The 18,243-nt window shown below is 39.1% G+C and overlaps 1 non-coding gene across 1 annotated transcript; it reads right to left on the reverse strand.

Moving 5' to 3' along the window:
• Nucleotides 1-9,899: 9,899 nt before the first annotated feature.
• On the reverse strand, nt 9,900-10,003 carry LOC150040630 (U6 spliceosomal RNA). Its single transcript, XR_016533995.1, has one exon. It is a non-coding gene; the product is annotated as a U6 spliceosomal RNA (small nuclear RNA).
• Nucleotides 10,004-18,243: the final 8,240 nt, after the last annotated feature.

Consider the following 18,243-nt stretch of genomic DNA (forward strand, 5'->3'; position numbering starts at 1 on the left):
CCAAGGACTCGAATGTGGTAGAGGCAAGCACTCTACCACTAAGCTAAACTCCCGGCCCTCAAAGTTTATTTTTTAATGAGATGAGATGATAATATTATGTGTATATCTTTAAAACAACCCCTCCATAAAAATGTACATTTCCAAGAAGTTCTAGCATTTTCCAGGTAGTCTCTTGCATTAATGCCAATATTGATGAAATCATTACTCAAACCTTATTGAAACCTTAATACTGTTATTTTGCCTCAAGAACCATGATGTGTGATTTTTTTTAAATATCCCCAAAGGCAATAAATCTCTGTTTCCTAATAATGACTTGATTTTTTGGAAAGAGTCAAAAGTCAAAAAATGTCAAAAAATGATATATGACTCTAGGGGAATGAAGCATAGTTTTCCAGGGTAACTCAAATTAAAGCTGAAAAAACAAAAATAAATATGAGTTTTAAAGAAATAATCTTTTTGTGATTCAAATATATTTTTAAACTCTTTTCATTGTTTTCAACACTTAAAAAAAAGAAATAATCTAAGTAGTGACAACCTTATTGGAATAAGCCTCTAACTTCTCATCAGACACAATGTCAGAGATTTTTACACAGATGACTCCAATAATTTTTTCCAGTATTTTTGCAGTGTAAAAATGATCCCCGTTTTACCCATAAGAAAACAATTTGGAAGGAGCTAAACTGCTTGTCAAGTAAGGCAGAAGTTCTCAAGTCTCCAGCCTGCTGGCATTTCATGGGCTTAAGTGGGTAATGAATGCTCTATTAATATTAATATTAAAACTTAGTATTTGGGGCTACGCATAGTGGCACATACATGTAATCCCACCACTCAGGAATCCAAGGCAGGAAAATAGCAAATTCAAGGTCAGCCTGGGATATCTAACAAGATACTGTCACAAAACTGAAATACCACCTTTATCATTTTGCTTTATTCTTACAGTGATTTACAATTGTTATTTTCAAATTCTACCTGCTGTGTGCATTTCCAAGCTTGAAATTTAGCAAATATTCCTCAAAATTCTGGAACTTCTCTGCTATTTCTGGCTTTCTTTCTTTCCTTCTCTCTAATCCTGGGGCTTGAACTCAGGGCCTGGGCATGGTCCCTGACCTTCATTTTTTGCTCAATGCTAGCACTCTACCACTTGAACCACAGTACCATTTCTAGCCTTTTCTTGTCTGTACAGAACTGAGGAATTGAACCCAGGGCTTCATGCATGCTAGGCCAGCACTCTGCCACTAAGCTAAATTCTCAGTCCTGGCCTCCTTTTTATCACCTTGTTTCAGAACAACATATTAAGTCTGACAAAAACATATTAACAATTAACCTGGCAAAGCTCGAGCCTTTCTCCAGTAATAACTGTAAGAGTTTCTCGTGTACTCTGTCTAAATGATCAGAAGTTCCGAGTCAGTAGTGAAATGGGGAAGCTAGGACTAGCCAGGGCCATTTTGGTCACATGGTAGAGGAAAGTGACAGACATGCCTGAATTCCCAGAGGCTGGGGAGGAGTTTTGGACTACACGTTACTGGACCTGTCAGTCCTGTGCCTTAAACTTGGGAGACTTTTGAGTTTCGTGTGACCCTGCCCCCTGAACCTGACACTATTTAGGCACAGATCAGCTCAGATGCCATTATACCATACCTCGTTCCCTGTGTCTTTTGTCTCCTGGCTCTCCTCTAGTCACCATGGTATCCCACTTCCGCTCTCAATTGCAGTCCATCTGGTTTGTTGTTACTGTTTATCTGCTTCTTTCCTCTCCTGCTCTCCTGGCTCAGTTTTCTAACAGCATTAAGTGTATTCAGGGGCTGTGGGTCTTTGGGACAAGAGTCTACCTGCAGTCACTGGTTTTCCAATACAGACTTCCCATTCAACCTCTCAAAATGTGGCTTCTCTCTTTCCCCCAACAGAGTTACTGTACAACAGACTCCACATTGGTAAGGGCTCACTGAGTCTTCTCTTGAGCTCTTTGGAAGACCTCACGGCACATATCATTCAATGTTGCGCCTGTTACAAAATCCAAAAAGCTACTCTAAGGGAGAAAAAAAGAATAATATTGAAACCTGAAATAAAATTAAAACCCTGACGACAACTAGCCAACCTAGCCATCCATGGAATGAACATATTCATGTAATTGTATTATGAATTAGAAACCAATAAAGTCTACTAGTTGAGCTGATCCCTATAATCTGGTAAAAATTCAAATGACATCTTTTCATTTGGCCATAAGCTGTCTGAATAAATTCTGGCAAACCATTGAAAAGCAGAACTGGAAATAATCCAATCACTAAAGATAACCAGCAGGGCCTTGATGAGAATAGCTGAACTACAACTTGTTTTTCAAACAGTGCGTTCCTGAAATTAATTTTTAAAAGTAATAAAAATAGCAAATACCTGCATATTACAGCCATCCTTCAGACCAGACTGCTCAAGGAACTGGTTTCAGAGAACTCTACAGATACTGAAGTCTTTTGATGCTCAGGTATCTCAAATAAAATGGCAAATTGGCATCTGAACATAACCTGTATAGCCTTCTCCCTGTATACCTTTGGGTTTTTGTTTTGTTTTGTTTGCTAGATCTGGAGCTGAATTCAGGGCCTGGGTGTTGTCCTTAAGCTTATATGCTCCAGGCTACCATGCTACCATTTGAGCCACAGCTCCACATCCGGCTTTTTGATGATTAGATGATGATTCGATTTTTTTGGAGATTAGAGTCTTGAGAACTTTGCTGCTGGGGCTGACTTTGAACCACAATTTTTAGATGTCAGCCTCCTGAGTAGCCTATGCATGAGCCACCAGCACCCAGCTCTCCCTGTATACTTTAAATCATCTCTAGACTACTTACAATGCTTAAGTATTAGATAAATACTTTCACAGTATTATGTATGATATACTGTGACACATGAAAAATAAAGTCAATTAACCTCTTGCTAATGAATGCTCTTTTATGGTGGACCATATTACAGCTATGATATCTTTCTCCATCTCTATCCATATTCCCAGTCGTGTACCTTATCAGTTCTTCCTGCTAGGGAATGAATGTGTTTCTCCACTTCTAAAAGCTCAGCCATATGGTTCTCTTTGGCCAAAGGGATCTTAACAGAAATGATTCGAGCACAGGCTTGAAATCTGATGACATAGCCTGTTCTGCTTTCCATTTGTTTGCTATTGCTATGGGAATGACATGCACTTGTTCAAGAAGGATGAGCTACATGTGGAGCAACCCTATATGCAAACTGAGTTTTTATGCCAAATCTAGCTGAGCTCACTTCTCACCAGCTAACCTCCAGCCAACTTCTGGACGTGGAAATTTAAAAAAAAAAAAGATGTTTTAAGCCAGTAGATTTTGAGATTGTTTGCTTTACAGGCAATGCAGCTGTAATGGATGAATAACCCACTCTACTGGTTTTCTACTTTAGGTACCAATTTCTCCCGTCCCTGAATACACTGAGACACATTCATTTATATACATATATTTTGGGGGGGAGGGTCAGTCATGGATTGAACTCTGGGCCTGGGTACTGTCCTTGAGCTCTTAAGCTCGGGGCTAACGTGCTATCGCTTGAACCAAACACCACTTCTGGTTTTCTGGGGGTTAATTGGAGATAAACGTCTCACGGACTTTCGTGCCCAGGCTGGCTTTGAACTCAGATCTCAGCCTCCGGAGTAGCTAGGATTACAGGTGTGAGCCACTGGCACCCAAAATATTCACTTATGTTTAACTATAGCAAATCCTCATAGGTCCTTTCCTCTTTTTCAGCATCTCTGTCCTTATTATAGCTTTATTTTATTACCACAGTCATTTGTGTTTTCCTTCCTTAGTACTTCTGAAAAACACGCTTTTTTTTTTGCCAGTCGTGGGCTTGAGCTCAGGGCCTGAGCACTGTCCTTGGACTTTCTCAAGGTTAGAGCTCTACCACTTGAGCCTCAGCACCACTTCTGGCTTTTTTCTATGTATGTGGTACCAAGGAATCAAACCCGGGTCTTCGCGCATGCTAGGCAAGCACTATACCACTAGACTAAACTCCCGGCCCTGAAAAACACTTCTGATTAATACACTTAATATGATTAAATTGGTGGTCCTGGAACCATAGTGGACAGTCTCTTTACCATGTGGTATAAAGGTTTTCTATGCTGGAATATTCCTCAATTCATCTAAAAATGTGTAAATCTTCACACATAGATAAGTAGAACCAATCACTATTCTTTTCTATTCTTATGACAATTTGGTCTTGTTGATTAATTCAGATAGCTGGTGACTCTTTTTTTATTGTAATCAGTAAAAGGGTTACATGATATTTGCCAGATAGAAGGTGCATTAATTCACATACATTGATACCCTTTCACAGGTCTTGGTACCCATTTCCCTCCCCCCCCACACCCCCCACCCATCTTGGTTTTCCCCCCTTCCCTATCAAATTTCAAATATCCAAATACAAATAAATTCATAGCTGGTGACTCTTACTGTAACAACTAGCTACTCAGAAGGCTGGATCAAGGTAGGAAATCAGCCCAAGCAGAAAAGTTTATAAGACTCATCTCCAATTATGCAGCCAAAATCCAGTGTGAGAGTAGGGCTTAAGTGGTTTAATGCCAATTTTGAGTGGAAAAAGCCAAATGGGAGTATGCAGGACCTGATTTCAAGCATTGCTACTGATACACAAACACCAAAACCCCAAATTAATATGTTCAGGAGTATGTTAGGTAATTTCTGTTGCTGTTACAAAACATTGACACAATCAACTTAAAAGAGGAGAAGTTTGTTTTGCCAACAGTTTCAGTAGTTTAAGTCCTTAGGCTACTGCATTCAGACCTATAGAGGAACAGAACATTATTATGGATGGATGTGTATCTTGTAACAGAAAGCAGACTTCTCTATGCGGCAAAATGTGAAACACTGAAAAGCATTATGGATTTTATAGTACTATTTCTGAGTATGTTTGGAATTATTTCAAATATACATTGAATATAAATTTTGATGCAAGAGAACTTAAATATAATCTTTTAGAAGACTTACCTAGGAAATATAATCTTTTAGAAGACTTACCTAGGTTTCTACCAACATATAAATGATCACTATGGGCATATAGCAAAAGGGATACATTGTGATAGAATAAATGAACACTAGCTGAAAATCACAGATTGTCCCTTCATAAATCTTCATATGAGAACAGCCTCTGATTTCCACCTTGCTATGGTTTGGATATGAACTATTCCTTACAAGGCTCCTGTATTGAAAGCTTGATCTGTAGCGGGTGGATTCTTTGAAAGCTGATTGGATCATGAGGGCCCTGATCTAGTTAATTAATGGATTAATTGATTGATAGATTCATAATTGATTTTGTCACACAGGGAAGTCTGCTTTCTGTTACACACACACACACACACACACACACACATGCCCTGCTGGAGGATACTTTATAAAGAAAAGAGATTTAAGCCAGGTGCAGTGGCTCATGCCTGTAATTCTAGCTACAGCCCTGCCACTAAACTCCATGAGATTCTTATCTCTAATTAACCTGTAGAAAATGGGAAGTGGCGCTGTGGCTCAAGGAGTAGGGCCGTAGCCTTGAGATGAAGAGCACAGGGACAACTCCCAGGCCCAAAGTTCAAGCCCCACTACCGACAAAAAAAAAAAAAAAAAGATCAACCAAGGCGCCGGTAGCTCACATCTGTAATCTTAGCTACTCAAAAGGCTGAGATCTAAGGATCACAGTTTGAAACGAGCTGGAGCAGCTGGCTTAACCACCAGAAAACCAGAAGTGATGCTATTGTTCAAAGTGGTAGAGCACAAGTCTTGAGCAAAAAAAGCTCAGAGACAGCACCCAGGTCCTCAGTTCATGCCCCACAACTGACAATGTTTGTTTGGTTTTTTTACCAGTCCTGGGCCTTGAACTCAGGGCCTGGGCACTGTCCTTGGGCTTTCTCAAGGCTACAGCTTTACCACTTGAGCCACAGTACCATTTCTGGCTTTTTTCTATGCATGTGGTTCCGAGGAATCGAACCCGGGTCTTCATGCATGCTAGGCAAGCACTCTAACACTAGGCCAAACTCCCGGCCCTGACAAAACATTTTTAAAAATTAAAACACAATTCAAGATCAAGTGGCCCATCCACTTGGCCTATAGTTAGAGTCCCCTTTGCTACATCACCCTATGGTGCATAGTAACAGCATGGAGTAGAAATGCAAAGTGAATCATATGAAATGTGATGAATATCCTATAGTATAACAGAAAGCTAAAGAGTTTCAGAGGTCAGGCATATTCTTTTTTTTTGTCATTTGTGGGACTTGAACTCTGGGCCTGGGCGGTGTCCCTGAGCTCTTCAGCTCAAGGCTACCGCCCTACCCCTTGAGCCACAGTGCCACTTCTGGTTTTCTGGTGGTTAATTGGATATGAGTCTCATAGACTTTACTGTCTGGGCTGGCTTTGAACCATAATCCTCAAATCCCAGCCTCCTGAGTAGCTAGGATTACAGGTGTCAGCCACCATGCTTGGCAAGCATTTTCTGTGTGTGTGTGTGTGTGTGTGTGTGTGTGTGTGTGTGTGTGTGTGTGTGTCAGTCCTAGGGCTTGAGGCACTGTCCTTGACTTTTTTTGATCAAGGCTAGTGCTCTACCACTGACCCAAAGCTTGATTTCTGACTTTTTGGTGTATCATTGAAAATGAAGGTCTCACACCATGCCAAGCTGGCTTTGAACCGTGGTCTTCAGATCTCAGCCTCCTGAGTTGCTAGGATTACAGGTGTGAGCCATCATTGCCGAGCAGGGCATACTCTTTTATACTATCTCTGCAAGTCCAGCATTAATCTCTTTCTTCCACTTGACCCCACTTCTTAAAAACAAATTCTTCATCTCAATCTCAGCAAACGAGTGAGGACCAAACTTCAAACATGACGGGGTAAGGATGTGACATATCCAGTTCTCAGGATACTTTTGTAAAGAATATTTCCAAACATTGCTTATCAGATTTGGAATGACACTAACATGAAATCACATTTTGAATACTGAGAGACAGATTTAGAAATTGAGGTATCATTGTTATATGTGCCAATTTCAATTTTCATACATTGTAAATCTTCCATATATAAATCCTCATTATGCAATGATTTTATGATGCATAATTTTAATACTCTGTCTATGAGGATATACTCTATGTCTATGTCTAATCATATAACCAATTTAGTTAATGCAATATCTCTACCCCTAGGGTCTAGTATTTTAAGACACTAAAAATCATATCTATGATATTTTAGATAGATGAATACAAAGAATAAGAAAAATAAAACTCCAGGATCAGGTTATCTGCTTACCTCTTGAAGCCTGAGACCAGATTGTTCCTATCATTATTTTTTTATTTAAAGAATTTATTAACATTGATTTTTACATCATATTTCAAATGACATGTTTAACAAACAAGTATTCAAGAAGGGAATCTCTATATACAATCACTGGCACTTAGATTTTAGAACATAATTAAAATTAGGTTGAGGGTTTATATATCATAGATACATATTAATCTATGTAATAAAACATTATGTCTATAGGGTCTTAAGTTTTTATGTCTATGTATTTGTGTTTATATTTTCCATTACCATGTCCATAGCATTGGGTGCACAAATATTGAGTCATCACTCATGTACTGTTTGGATCTAATAGCCACATATTAAGGATACCATGTGTCTTTTGTTCCTTTGGTCTTGACTTGTCTCACTCAACATGATTCGCTCTAGACTCATCCACTTCCCTGTGAATGCCATTATTTTATCTTGTCTGTTGGCTATGTAGAATTCCATTGTGTATATATACCACATTTTTTGTATCCATTCATCTGCAGTAGGGCATCTGGATTGTTTCCATCACCTGGCTATTGTGAATAGTGCAGAGATGAACATAGCTGAGCAGGTGTCCTTATCATATCCTGGGTCATGCTGTTCAGGCTAAATGCCCAGAAGTGGTATGGCGGGATCATAGGGAAGGTCTATTTTCAGTTCTTTAAGGAACCTCCACACTGCTTTCCAGAGTGGCTGAACTAGTTTACATTCCACCAACAGTGTAGTAGGGTTCCTTTTTCTCCACAACCCCGCCAGCAACTGTCATTGTCTGAGTTCAAAATCTTGGCCATTCTAATTGGGATAAGGTTGTATCTTAGGGTTGTTTTTATTTGCATTTCCTTTATAACCATGGATGATGAGCATTTTCTCATATGATTTTCTGCCATTTTAACCTCTTCTTTTTATAAGTCTCTCTTTAGTTCCCTTGCCCATTTAGTGATTGGTTTGTTGGGTTTGGGAGGGATTAGTTTCTTGAGTTCCCTGTAGATACTGGATATTAAGCCCTATCATTATTTTTGGCATTTAAGCTCAAGGTAAAACAGAACTGATCTGAAACTTATGCATTTGACCTTCTCTCCTATAAAAGCTATTCTTTCTTTTTCTTTTCTTTTCTTTTCTTTTCTTTTCTTTTCTTTTCTTTTCTTTTTTTGCCAGTCCTGGGACTTGAACTCAGGGCCTGAGCACTGTCCTTAGGCTCTCTCAAGGCTAGAGCTCTACCACTTAGGCCACAACACCACTTCTGGCTTTTTCTGTGTATGTGGTAGAGGAATCAAACCCAGGTCTTCATGCATGCTAGGCAAGCACTCTACCACTAGGCCACGCTCCCAGCAAAAACCTTATTTTCTTTATTTTTTTTTCAGATTTTTTTTGTTGTAATTAATAGAGGGGTTACAGTTATATTTGCCAGACAGAAGGTGCATTACTTCTCACACAGCTTATTTTCTTAAGTAAGAAATCCTATAAGGATTTCTTGAGAAATTTTTTTTCTGTTTCCTTCTTCTCCATGAACATGATTTTGTCATCTGGAATTTTTGCTTTGGTCAGATATTTTGTCATATAAGAAGCATACACAAGCAAGGCCCTGTTGGCTCATGTCTGTAGTCCTAGCTATTCAGGAGGCTAAGATCTGAGAATCTTGGTTTGAAGCAGCCCACACAGAAAGTTCCCATGAAACTCTTATCTCCAGTTAACTACTCAAAAACTGGAAGGGGAGCTGTGGCTCGAGTGGTACTGCCAGAGGGAAGCATCCACAATACAGAAAAAGTCTGAGAGAGAATATTCTTGCCTTTCTCAGACTTCTAAGCCAGGAGTTTGGCCTGGTAATAAAGTGCTTGCCCTAGCATGCATGAAGCCCTGGGTTCGCTTCCTTGGTGCCACATACACAGAAAAAGCCAGAAGTCATGCTGTAGCTCAAGTGGTAGAGTGCTAGCTTTGAGAAAGCTCAAGGACAGTGCCCAGGTCCAGAGTTCAAGCCCCAGGACTGGCAAAAAAAAAAGAGGAATTAAGATCTAGAGGTCAAAATTAGCCTGTAATTTTTCTAATGTCTTGTGAATTTAGAATAATTTTTATACATTTGTTTTCTAGCCATACTAGAATTTGAACTCAGAGCCTCATACTTGCTGGGTACGTACTCTATCACTTAAGCTACACTTCAAGTCCTAGTTATTTATTTGTTTGTTTTTGTCATTTTTCAGATAAGGTCTTGCATTTCTGTTTAGGTTGGCCTTAGACTTCAATTCTCTTACCTATGCCTCCCACATATCTTAGATCAAAGACATCCTTCACCTCTCCAAATTTATTGATGGAGATGAGGTATGAGAGTTTATCAGTGGTCATGGCTTTAAAGCCACCATCTGCAGTAGGAATGTTAATTCATCCTCAAAGCCTGAATATATGTACTAGTGGCTTTTTCTACATCACCTCTGCTCTGGCTCTTTGCTATTCAAACTGTGGGTCCTAAGACCAGCAGCCTTGGTGTTGCTTTGGAGTTTGTTAGATCTGCAGCATCTCAGACCTCATCAAGACCTCCTGAATCAGAATCTGTATGCTAACAAGAGTTCCATGGATTTCTTTTTTTTTTTTTGAATGCTTCACGAATTTGCGTGTTATCCTTGCTCAGGGGCCATGCTAATCTCTGTATCATTCCAATTTTCGTATATGTGCTGCCAAAGCGAGCGCCGAGTCCCATGGATTTCTTTTTTTACAAAAAAAAATCTCAGAAGCACCAGTCCATAGTTCATCTAGCTGCTGTCTTAACTTAGAACCAAGACATTCTTAGCTGCCTTTGCCTAGATAGAGATGGGAAAAAATTCACAAAGCAATAGTAACTTCAGGAGGAAGATGGAAGTTGAACTTAACTGGATGTTACACAGTAATCATAGTCACAAGCATCTGCATCTTCATCTTCAGCATTATCATTACCATATTCATCACGCACATCAATGAAGAGTTTCTGGTCTCCCCTATAAATACTTCCTGAATATGTTAATTGAGTCTGCCAACTTCCTAAAAGACCCTTTATTAATTTCTTAAAACTACTGCTACAAATGACCACAATGTGGCAGTGGCTTAAGCCAATGAAAGTTGCTCTATTGTAATTCTAGAGGTCACAAGTCAAAAAACAAGTTGTCAGACAAATTGGTTCTTCCTGAAAGTTCTGAGGGATAATATAATTCATGCTTCTCCTCTAACTGTCAGTGGCTTCTTACGATTCTTAAGGTGCCTTGATTGGATATATTGTAAACTAAACCAGGCCTGTGTCTTCATGTCAGCTTTTCATCTGCATTTCTCTCCCTTATTCTCTTTGTTTTGTTTTGTTGCTTTGTTGCAGGCTTTGCAGTACTAGGAATTAAATCCAGAGCCTCCTAGGTAAGCACTTACCACTTGAGGGATGCATACCCCTTACCAGCTCTTTGGTTTGTGTTTTGCTTTTGAGATAGGGTCTTGTTAGCTTTGTCAGGGATGGCATGAAACTTGAGATCCTGATCCCTGGGCTTACTGAGTAGCTGGGGTTCCAGCCATGCTTTGGTTTTGTTTACTTATTTATTTTTTGTTTTATTTGGCACAGAGTCTCACTATGTGGCTCAGACTGGCCTGCATCCCACCAGGTCTGGCTCTGACTCTGCCTTTCTCTTATATTAGTCATTGCATTAGATTAGTTAATTCCATTTGCAAAGACTTTTTTTTTCCAAATGAGATCATATTCACAGATTGGGAGTGAGTGGAGTTAGGATATAGACTCAGCTGTATCTGGGAGATGGGGGAATACATTCACATGTATGCTTATACATGGGCATGGAATATCAGTCTGGTGTAATCACTGAGCTACTCTCATGGTTCTACTTCAAGCTTTATGCTGGTTAATGAGAGAGAGAAATTTCTCAGATTTGACTGCCTAGACTAGCTTCAAACTTGAATTCTTTGAGAACAACATCATCTCATTTGTAAGGAAATGGAAAGACTTAGAAAAAATCATATTAAATGAAGTAAGCCAGACTCAAAGGAACATAGGGTCAGTGGTTTCCCTCATCTGTCATAGTCAGTAGAAACCTGGGGCTCTCCTAGCAGAGAATTACAATAGAACAAAACCTAGATAGATAAAGCCATATAGAATGACGCTAAATGAAAGGACCTCCAGGATACAGAAACAAAAGCCTTATAATGAGTGATTATTGTCCTTAATGTACTGTTATCTCTCATCTCTTTTGCTGTCTCTTGGTTATCTCATATTTTTACAGTATTTTACCTTGTTATCTGATATATTGTATATATGCTTATTTGGTTATTTGAAATCAGATAGGAAAGGGGGGAAAACAAGATGAGAGGCGGGGGTGTGGGGAGGGAAATGGGGACCAAGACATGAGAAAGGGTATCAATGTTTGTGAAGTAATGCACCTTCTATCTGGTGAATATAATGTAACCCTTCTATTAATTACAATAAAATATATGGGAAAAAAACTTTCATCCTTTGAAAGCAGCCCCGCTAAGTAGCTAGATTATAGGTGTGAGCCACCAGGGCCCAACTCATTTACATTCTTTTTGGAAGCTGCTATTCAACCCATTATAACCACCATGAATATCATGAGTCAGTGCAGGAAGTATATTTTGGCTGAGTCTTCACGGTATCTCAAAATAGAAAGTGAGTAAAAAATAGTGAGATGGAGCCAGGTGTAGTGGCCCACACCTGTAGTCCTAGCTACTCAGGAGGCTGAGATCTAAGGATCAAGGTTCAAAGCCAGACCGGGCACCAAAGGAAGTCCATGAGACTTTTTTCTTTTTTTTAACCAGTCCTGGGCTTGAGCACTGTACTTGGACTTTCTCAAGGCTGGAGTTCTACCATTTGAGCCACAGCGCCACTTATGGCTTTTTTTTCTATAAATGTGGTACCGATGAATTAAACCTGGGTCTTCATGCATGCAAGGCAAACACTTTACCACTAGGACAAACTCCCCGCCCTTCCAAGAGACTCTTATCTCCAATTAACCACCAGAAAACTGGAAGTGGTGCTGTGGCTCAATGGATAGGGTGGTAGCCTTTTGCTGAAGAGCTCAGGGACAGCGCCCAGGCCCAGAGTTCAAGTCCCATGACCAAAAAAAAAAAAGTAGTGATACGGTATTGATGCCAGGCTCAGGGGAGGGGGTAATTTTGAGAGGAGGCTTAGAAGGCAGACAATTCAAGGAGAGTCTATCTGGGTTTCCACAAAGGTAAACTCAACCAGGCCTTGGCCCCAGCCTTCTGTCCAATGAAATTCTTACTGGAAGATAAGCAGATGTGGTCTTTCTACTCATTTGGGCCTCATTAGGAGTAGCTTTGACAGCTGTCTGAGAGTTGAATTTCGTAGAGGATTATGAGCTTGAATCTACTGAGTCAGGGTCAAGGTCAAAGGTGAGGAAAGCTCAGAGTTATTTTCCTTGGTTCATCTCACCTTTGGTTATCCAGCCAAGCTATGGTTTTCCCTGAAATGCAGCAAAATTCCTACTGCTATCTTTTTTTATTATTATTAAAGAATTTATTAACATTGATTTTTACATCATATTTCAAATGACATAGTTAACAAACAAGTATTCAAGAAAGGAATCTCTATATACTGGTATCTTTTTAAAATCTTAATTTATTATTATTACCATTATTATTATTATTATGCCAGTCTTAGGGCTAGAACTTATGGCCTGTGTTCTGTCCTTCAGCTTGTTTTGCACAAGGCTACTGCTCTACTACTTGAGCCACAGCACCACTTCCAGCGTTTTCTGAATGGTTTATTGGAGATAAGAATACCATGGATTTTCCTGCCTGCGCTGGCATTCAACTGTGATCCTCATATCTCAGCCTCCTGAGTAGGTATGATTGGAGGTGTGAACCACCTGCACTCAGTTTCAATCTTAATTTTTTACTCTTTATTTGGCAGTGCTGGGAATAGAATCCAGAATTTTGCATGTGTTAAGCAAGTGCTCTACCACTGAATTATACCTCAGAACTGCCTTCCATCTTTTAGTTGGTTGAAACTACTAACATATCAGATATAACCATAAAAAAGTATGCTCTCTCTACTTCTTTATAGGTACTGTTTTATAAATAGATTATTAATTTCTTTACTTATTTAACTTTATTTTTCTACTGGACATGGTAAGCAACTTTGTCTCATTTACCTGCCATGAATTTAGTGCCTGATAAATATTTGTAGGTGAGATAGAAACAGACTATTGCTACTTGGACAAATACATTAAACTGCTGCAGAATATATATGGATATAGCAGTTCGACAGGGAAAAAAAATCTGTTCATTTATATCTTGCTAGTCAACTCAATTTCTAGATAAGATCTGTTAAAATCCCACTGGCTATGATAGTAAGGAATTTGTGGAAGAGAAAGGAGGTAATAGAAATTTGAAATAGAAATATATCATTTGGTTGCCATTCTAGTCTTACAAGATTTAAGGTAGGATACATTGTAATGGCCTCTAAACTGCAGGATAAAGATGTGCCTTCAAACCCCAGTCACCACATTAATGACACAGACTATTTTTCATAACAAAAATGGAAGCTAAGTTACAGAATCATCTTTGAAGTAGCCAGGGTACGTTGAAACAGATAAAATGACTGTAATGCTTGATTTTAATTTAGTACAACTCTGTCCTTAGTAAATGAAATGCGCTCTTTCTTTTTTTTCCTTTTTTTTTTGTGAGTCATGTGGCTTGAACTTGGCCTGAGTGCTGTCCCTGAGCTCTTCAGCTCAAGGCTACCACCCTACCCTTGAGGCAAGTCCCACTTCCCATTTTTTAGAGGTTAATTGGAGATAAGAGTCTCAGGTCCTTTAGTGCCGGGCTGGCTTTGAACCTTGATCTTCAGATCTCAGCCTCCTGAGTAGCTAGGACTACAGGTGTGAGCCACCATACATGGCTTGTTCTCTTTTTTAAAAGAAATCTAGCCAGGCACTGGTGGCCTATACCTGTAACCCTAACTATTCAGAAGACTAACATTTAAGGAACATGGTTCAAAGACAACCTGGGCAGAGGTGGAGATATGGCTCAAGTGACACAGCACCAGCATTGAGTGAAAAAGCTAAGAGATACTGCTCAGACCTGAGTTCAAGTTCCACCAAGTAGAGAGAAAAGGGGGAGAAAAGAAGAGAAGAAAAGAAAAGAACGGAAAGGAAAAGAGAAGAGAAAAAAAGAAAAGCAAGGTTTATACTTTGACATTGAACCATGGCCCTGTCAAAGAATGAGGGAATTACGATGAGTACATGGATAACAGAAGGAAATAATTTCATTGTAAACTGGGGGCATGGTGGAAGTTAATAAAGCATGTTTGCACACAGTAATAAAAAATAGTTTGTGTATGAGATAAAGATTTTATGGAACAAAATGAAATAGCAATAAACAAGTTGCTGAACTCTTTGAACCATGCAAACTAGCATTTAAAATCATTAGGAAAGGTGAAAATATGTATGGTATTTATATCTACTTAGTCTATTTTCAAAAAGTCAGGTGTTTCAGAAACATGAAAGCAAGATGTACTGTTCATTTCACATTAAAAAGCCCTTTAACACAGGCAAAGATTCCTGAACAGAATCCCAGGGTCACAACAGATTGGAGAGAGACTCGATAAATGGGACTACCTAAAAATAAAAAGTTTCTGTACAGATAAAAACATAGTTGCAAAAGTAGAGAGACAGCCAACCAACTGGGAAAAGATATTCAACAACAATACATCTGACAAATGCTTAATATCTAGTATCTACAGGGAACTCAAGAAACTAATCCCTCGAAAACCCAACAAACCATTCACTAAATGGGCAAGGGAACTAAAGAGAGACTTATAAAAAGAAGAGGTTAAAATGGCAGAAAAACATATGGGAAAATGTTCATCATCTATGGTCATAAAGGAAATGCAAATAAAAACAACCCTAAGATACCACCTTACCCCAACAAGAATGGCCAAGATTTTGAACTCAGACAATGACAGTTGCTGGCGGGGTTGTGGAGAAAAAGGAACCCTACTACACTGCTGGTGGGAATGTAAACTAGTTCAGCCACTCTGGAAAGCAGTGTGGAGGTTCCTTAAAGAAGTGAAAATAGACCTTCCCTATGATCCGCCATACCACTTCTGGGCATCTAGCCTGAACAGCATGACCCAGGATATTATAAAGACACCTGCTCAGCTATGTTCATCTCTGCACTATTCACAATAGCCAGATGATGGAAACAATCCAGATGCCCTACTGCAGATGAATGGATACAAAAAATGTGGTATATATACACAATGGAATTCTACATAGCCAACAGACAAGATAAAATAATGGCATTCGCAGGGAAGTGGATGAATCTAGAGCGAATCATGTTGAGTGAGACAAGTCAAGACCTAAGGAACAAAAGGCACATGGTATCCTTAATATGCGGCTATTAAATCCAAAGTGTACAAGAGCGAGGACTCAATAACTGCATACCCAAAGCTATGAACATGGTAATGGAAATACAAACACAACTATATAGACATAAAAACCTATGACTCTATAGACATAATGTTTTATTTCATAAATTAATATGTTTCTATGACATACAAACCCTTAGCCTAATTTTGATCAAGTTCTAAATACTAAGTCCCAGTGATTGTAATTAGAGATTCCCTACTTGAACACTTGTTTGTTAAACTTGTCATTTAAAATATGATGTAAACATAAGCCATAAAATGAATGATTGTTGTTCTTAAGGTACTATGTTATCTCTCATCACTTTTGCTGCCCCTTGGCTATCTCATATTGTTACACTATCTCACTTTGTTACCTGATATATTGGATATATTTGTATTTGGTTATCTGAAATTGGATAGGGAACAGGGGAAAACAAGATGAGGGGTAGGGGTGGGGGGAGGGAAATGGGAACCAAGACATGTGCAAGGGTATCAATGTATGGGAATTAATGCACCATCTATCTGGCAAATATCATGTAACCCTTCTATTAATTACAATAAGAAATATATGAAAAAAAGCCCTTTAAGCTCTTTTTAAAGCCCTGCAATAATGAAGAACCTGTAATAAGCTCACAAAAGGCTCTTCTAATGAATTAGTCAATTTTAATACTGTTCAGAATTCCCCATAAGAACGTCAATTCATCTCTTATTCTTGAAAAGCTTAGCTTTCTCCTCTCTTGACACTGTCTCCAAGATATGATAGATTTTTTTCTTTTCTTTTAGTGCGTGTGTGTGTGTGTGTGTGTGTGTGTGAGAGAGAGAGAGAGAGAGAGAGAGAGAGAGAGAGAGAGAGCGTGTGTGTGTGTGTGTGTACGGCTCCTGGATCTTGAACTCAGGGCCTGAGTGTTGACCCTTAGGTTTTTGACTCAAGGCCATTGCTCTACCACTTGAGCCACAGCTCCACTTTTTTTGTGTTTATGCTGATCGTGAGGTTTGAACTCAAGACCTGGGCACTCACTGTCCCTGAGCTTAGTGTTCTACCACTTGAGCCACAGCTCTATTTCTGGCTTTTGGATGATCAATTAGAGTTAAGAGCCTCGCAGACTTTCCTGCCCAGGCTGGCTTGAAATGATGATCCTGAGATCTCAGCCTTCTTAGAAACTAGAATTACAGGCATGAACTATTGCGCCCCGTCAGCAATTTCTTTTTGTAAAGTCTCCATTTATAATTCCTAAACATGCTGTACATCCTCCATCCAGTCACTGTTAAGTAAAATTCCACAAAACTTGGAGACCGAGCAAAATGTGTTCAAATCCACCCAACAACATATGGAGAAGGCTCATCTAAGGCTTATTAATGGGATAGATCTGGTCACTTCATCATAAGTTGATAATCAGAGAGCTGGTGATTACATGACAATTTAACAAATTTTGTTCAGATCAGGTGAAAAACATTTGTGTCCAGTATAGAATCTACAGATTCTATAATGTTAGGGGATTTTGGTGGTGGTGGTGGTAAAGGGCTTATGGAGAAGGGGATTGCCCTGTAAAAAAAAAAGTTACGTGTTTAATCCAGTTATGTCCTCATATCATTCCTTTATTAAATTTCCTGCCCACAATCTTTATCACATATTCTTTCAATCATTTTTTAACCGGTACTAGGTTTTAAACTTCAAACTTTATGCTTGCTCAGCTTACTTGCTTGGCTAGCTCTCTGCCACTTGAGCCCTGCCTCCAGCTTGACTTTTTGTTGCTAAATTGTAGATGGAATCTAAAGGACTTTTATGCCCGGGCTAATTTTGAAACTTAATCCTCCAGATGTCATCCTCTTAATCAGCTAGCATTACCTAGCTATATAGACAATGCCTGTCTATATAACAGTGCCTGTATCAAACCATTCTTAATATCCTAATATCCTTCTTGGATAAAATCATTCACATGTTCATTTTTCATATTCATGAGACATGAGTTTACCTTTTTATGCTGGAAATTATAGCATAGTGCTTCTTAATATCTTGTAGCCCCTCCAACAAGTTAGAGTTCTGGCTAATTCTATGGGAGAGTAAGTGGAGCAGAGGGTTCTTTAATACGAAAACAAAATGAAAAGTCAACATTATGTTCCATTTTAGAGAGAACAAAAATCACCATAGAAACCAATGCTGTAGCAGTGACTTATTTGACCCATGTTGTCATTCACAGTTGCTGGAAAAAGGGGAGGCACCTGTATTAAACAACTAGAAATGGTAATGAGACATTATTTGTAAACAAGAGGTGTCTGGCTACAAATCTTTTCCCCTTCATTCTTTTAGCCGACATGATTAAGACCATTGCCGTTACTTTTTGGTTTTTAACAAAAAGTGGTCATCCTTTAGTTTCCTAAGAGTCAACTCTTACTTTCTTGACTACTCCCATTTTCCAAGGCTACTGAAGTCATATTTTAGGTTTGAACAAGCATCTAGTTTATTGCCCACTAGTGTCAGATAAGTGAGCACAAAGGTTGTCCACTCCTTTCAAGA

The sequence above is a fragment of the Megascapheus bottae genome, chromosome X (assembly GCF_031878675.1).
Source record: "Megascapheus bottae isolate mThoBot1 chromosome X, mThoBot2.hap1, whole genome shotgun sequence".
NCBI lineage: Eukaryota > Metazoa > Chordata > Mammalia > Rodentia > Geomyidae > Megascapheus > Megascapheus bottae.